This window comes from Maniola hyperantus, chromosome 28 (genome assembly GCF_902806685.2).
Source record: "Maniola hyperantus chromosome 28, iAphHyp1.2, whole genome shotgun sequence".
In the NCBI taxonomy this organism is placed as follows: domain Eukaryota; kingdom Metazoa; phylum Arthropoda; class Insecta; order Lepidoptera; family Nymphalidae; genus Maniola; species Maniola hyperantus.
The window spans coordinates 5,037,920-5,042,919 of NC_048563.1; the positions used below are offsets into that span (position 1 = coordinate 5,037,920).

A 5,000-nucleotide genomic window follows, 5' to 3' on the forward strand; every position below is an offset into this window, starting at 1 on the left:
GACATTTAAAATAGTTAAATTATTAGAGGGTATGTAATGAGACCAGCTTTTTTTTAAGTATAGCCTTACAATTACCCTTATTATTATAAATAATATTATAATATTTTAGAATATTCAAGATTCGTGGGTGATGATCTTATTAATTATTATAATAGGACATACGTCTTAACGCCTTAAGTTATTATAGTCGCAAACTTTAATTTCAATCGTGGAGTGGAATTTTCCAAGAATTTGCTCTTTCAATTTTGTCTGTTTTCTCCATTTGTACAAGTTATTTATTATACATATACTATAATATACCATAGGTGCCTACACTATAAATTTATTTCTTCTTTTATTCCAGCCATGCTGATAAAATCTGAGGTCTCCACAGGAGCACAGCGGCGGAGAACAGCACAGCGGAGATCACTGGCCACTGCCAGTAAGTAAATACCTAAGCACCATATACTATAGATATAATATAAATATAGTAAACGTTAACTGGTATCGTTTAAATAATATTAATTAGTAGTAGTACGTACACACACACAGGCAGGCATAAAACGTTCATAACTTCAGGTAGAACCATTATATTATGCCATTCTCATATAATGTAAGCTTACTGAACAAATTATTTATTGTTTATTTTGGTGTAAGACGCTCTCTACGTACATCATACGTAAAAGGGGAATATCCACTCACTCCTTCATGGGTGGTGCCCTTGCGTAAATTCCTTTAAGTTTCAGCTTTGCAACCGTACACTCCCCCCCCCCCCCTACAGGAGTACAAAAATACTGGATCGCTGGATGACATATTTACGGTTTTGTTCTTGATTGATGAAAACACCTTTCGCTGATGTTCCTACTAATCACTACCTGTGTTCTAAGTTCTGGAAACCAACGAAATATAGATTATAGAACAGAGATCACAATATGAGGGTTGTTAGTTACGCACGCTTTACACTTTCTCCTTTTGGTCGATGCTAGATATGTGGTACGGTACAACAGTAATTCGAAACTATCTGTACCGTACCTAGCTACTGTTTAGTTATTGCATTTGTGTGCATTTAATTTGCTGCTTTCTTTAGGATTTTTTATATCCTTCTTATTAAACGCCAACGCCATGAATGTGTTGAGCCCTCACCTACCCCTGGGCAAATTATTTTTCTATGCCGGCCGTTACAATAATATTATTATGTAAACCGGCGCTACTACCATCGAGGTGGTGGTTATTATAATAATATAGCCTGTGGTGTTTGTCATTGCGTTAATTATATTGTACGTGCAGCATATTTTTTTTTTGTACGGCCCACCCTTTCACAATTGTAACATGACTTCTTCTTTGCTTTCGAAACTTGAAACCCTATCGAACATAGAGAAACCCCTAACCATTGGGCAAACTTTACCACTATCGAGGTGGAGTAGCCAGTGGTGTTTGTCATTGCATTAATTATTGCAATTTTTTTTTTTCCTTTTCTTCAGTTTTTTTTTTTGAAACTTGAACACATATCGAATCGTTGGCCGCTATCGACTAAAGAAAATCGAGGAAAATGGAAAATCGCCGGATCCCCACAGAGGATGCGGACAGCGGTGAGAGAAAAGTGATTGTGTTCAGTTTGTTGTAGTGAATTGTCTACGTTCACTCGCTCGCTAACTGACACACACTCACTGTATCTTTCATATCCCGCCGCATTGTTTGTGGGTGGTGCTGCCACGCATCTTAATACTATGTAAAATGTATATTTTGTAGTGTTAAGTGTGAAAGCGTGTGTGGCAAGAAGAGAAGTACATAAAGTAAAATAAAAATAAAAATGTTATAGAGAAATGTGTGTGTAATAATAGTCGTCGTCCACACACCCATAATATACTGTGTCGACCGACTGAACCGCGTCTGGGACTGAAACTCCTGTGTTTTAGTTGCGTTGTTTTGGGCTCTGAGCGAATCCAAAACGACGCGCTTTTACGACGGGGGCGACAGAGTCTCTCGAGCGCACGCACTCTCCGTAGTAACTGGTATATAGAAAAAAAATATATATTTAGTTTAGTATCGGTCAAAAGGAGAATTTCCAGAGCGTGCGAAACACTGACCACAGTGTGCACAAACAGTTATCCATCCCCTGTCCACCTCTCTACTTATGGACATGTTTTACACAAGCACAATATTATTGTGTATGTAAAACGCGCGGGGAGCTCTGTACGTCTGGGCTCTCATACACCGAGCGACGATAGCAATGTCTTTTCCGCTTCTGTTGTTCCAACAGACGAAACGGATTTGTAGCACTAAACGTGCGCGTGTGTAAGTAATTGTCTCGTTTATGAACGTTCCAAATATGTGGACCCCAGTGTCCTCTTAATGTATGAATGAATGAATGAATGAAAGGCCACCGCCGATCATCATCCAATACATCATTTGATTCTCGGGCACCGCGTCGCTTCAGTAACTGGAGCGCACGCGAGTAGCTTCGACCCGCCACCGCCGTCGCCGACACGCGCCACCCGGCGCGCGTCGGTCGGTCGGTCGGTCGGTAAACGGAGCTCTACTCATTAGCAGCGGAGCTCCCTGGTTGATCCTGCCAGTAGTTATATGCTTGTCTCAAAGATTAAGCCATGCATGTCTCAGTGCAAGCCGTATTAAGGCGATACCGCGAATGGCTCAATATATCAGTTTTGGTTCCTTAGATCTTACTCAGTTACTTGGATAACTGTGGTAATTCTAGAGCTAATACATGCAATCAGAACTCTGACCAGTGATGGGACGAGTGCTTTTATTAGATCAAAACCAATCGACGGAGGGCCTCGCGTCCGAAGTCGTTACTTTTGATGAATCTGGATAACTTTTGCCGATCGCACGGTCCAGTACCGGCGACGCATCTTTCAAATGTCTGCCTTATCAACTTTCGATGGTAGTTTCTGCGACTACCATGGTTGTCACGGGTAACGGGGAATCAGGGTTCGATTCCGGAGAGGGAGCCTGAGAAACGGCTACCACATCCAAGGAAGGCAGCAGGCGCGCAAATTACCCACTCCCGGCACGGGGAGGTAGTGACGAAAAATAACGATACGGGACTCTTACGAGGCCTCGTAATCGGAATGAGTACACTTTAAATATTTTAACGAGGAACAATTGGAGGGCAAGTCTGGTGCCAGCAGCCGCGGTAATTCCAGCTCCAATAGCGTATACTAAAATTGTTGCGGTTAAAAAGCTCGTAGTTGCATTTGTGCGCCGCGCTGTCGGTGCACCGCATCCGCGGTGATACTGACACGTTTGCGGAGCATATCGTCGGTGAGCCGGCGGTAACACGCCGGTTCAATATCAAAATCCTATCGCGGTGCTCTTTATTGAGTGTCGAGGTGGGCCGACAATTTTACTTTGAACAAATTAGAGTGCTCAAAGCGGGCTCAAAATGCCGCTTGAATATTTCGTGCATGGAATAATAGAATATGATCTCGGTTCTATTTTGTTGGTTTTCAGAACTCCGAGGTAATGATTAATAGGGATAACTGGGGGCATTCGTATTGCGACGTTAGAGGTGAAATTCTTGGATCGTCGCAAGACGAACATCAGCGAAAGCATTTGCCAAAGGTGTTTTCATCAATCAAGAACGAAAGTTAGAGGTTCGAAGGCGATTAGATACCGCCCTAGTTCTAACCGTAAATATGTCATCTAGCGATCCGCCGACGTTACTACAATGGCTCGGCGGGCAGCTTCCGGGAAACCAAAGATTTTGGACTCCGGGGGGAGTATGGTTGCAAAGCTGAAACTTAAAGGAATTGACGGAAGGGCACCACCAGGAGTGGAGCCTGCGGCTTAATTTGACTCAACACGGGAAATCTCACCAGGCCCGGACACCGGAAGGATTGACAGATTAACAGCTCTTTCTTGATTCGGTGGGTGGTGGTGCATGGCCGTTCTTAGTTGGTGGAGCGATTTGTCTGGTTAATTCCGGTAACGAACGAGACTCTAGCCTGCTAAATAGGCGTCGTCATTTAGGTGTGCACGATTTCGGTCGAGCAACTCACTGGCGGCGTATTAAAATTCTTCTTAGAGGGACCGGCGTCTTCGAGGCGCACGAGATTGAGCAATAACAGGTCTGTGATGCCCTTAGATGTCCTGGGCCGCACGCGCGCTACACTGAAGGAATCAGCATGTTCTCCCTGGCCTAGAGGCCCGGGCAACCCGTTGAAACTCCTTCGTGCTGGGGATTGGGGTTTGCAATTATCCCCCATAAACGAGGAATTCCTAGTAAGCGCGAGTCATAAGCTCGCGTTGATTACGTCCCTGCCCTTTGTACACACCGCCCGTCGCTACTACCGATTGAATGATTTAGTGAGGTCTTCGGACCGACACGCGGTGGCTTCACGGCCGTCGGCGTTGCTGGGAAGTTGACCAAACTTGATCATTTAGAGGAAGTAAAAGTCGTAACAAGGTTTCCGTAGGGGAACCTGCGGAAGGATCATTAACGTACACTTACACTTGCACATTGTTATTGTGTGTGTATATGTTGTTAAAGACACTCCAAACACCCATCAAAATTATTACACGTAACTTTTCCTCACAACATAGAGGCTGCGACCCCGTGCACGCTTGCCGTGGAAGGTCCATACTCTCGTTATGAACAATAATATCATTAATAATATGTAAATTATAAACGTCTACTACTATAAACTATTACCCTGGACGGTGGATCACTTGGCTCGCGGGTCGATGAAGAACGCAGTTAACTGCGCGTCATAGTGTGAACTGCAGGACACATTTGAACATCGACATTTCGAACGCACATTGCGGTCCGTGGAGAAACATCCAGGACCACTCCTGTCTGAGGGCCGGCTGCATAAAAACAAATACCACACTTTCCACACGCACACGACGCATACTCTGCGCGTGGGTGGTTGGACACGTGGCGGATTCCGTGATAATGGAGGGAACTTAAATAATATTATTATTATTATGTCCCTTCTAGATCTCGGTCCGTTTAAACATTGAGAATTTTCGTGTCGTTCGAGCGCCTACGGTTCCTCTCG

At 44.1% G+C, this 5,000-nt stretch overlaps 1 protein-coding gene and 2 non-coding genes across 3 annotated transcripts in view; all 3 read left to right on the forward strand.

Moving 5' to 3' along the window:
* Positions 1 to 5,000, forward strand: part of LOC138404433 (zinc finger protein 491-like) — a 45,810-nt gene that overhangs the window by 1,775 nt on the left and 39,035 nt on the right. The window contains exon 1 of the mRNA XM_069508314.1: positions 1 to 421. This exon is cut by the window's left edge and continues 1,775 nt beyond it. The gene's annotated coding sequence lies outside the window, so the exon portion shown is untranslated. The remainder of the gene's footprint in view (positions 422 to 5,000) is intronic.
* On the forward strand, positions 2,536 to 4,438 carry LOC117995231 (small subunit ribosomal RNA). The gene has a single exon (XR_004675471.1). It is a non-coding gene; the product is annotated as a small subunit ribosomal RNA (ribosomal RNA).
* Positions 4,649 to 4,805, forward strand: LOC117995228 (5.8S ribosomal RNA). The gene has a single exon (XR_004675468.1). It is a non-coding gene; the product is annotated as a 5.8S ribosomal RNA (ribosomal RNA).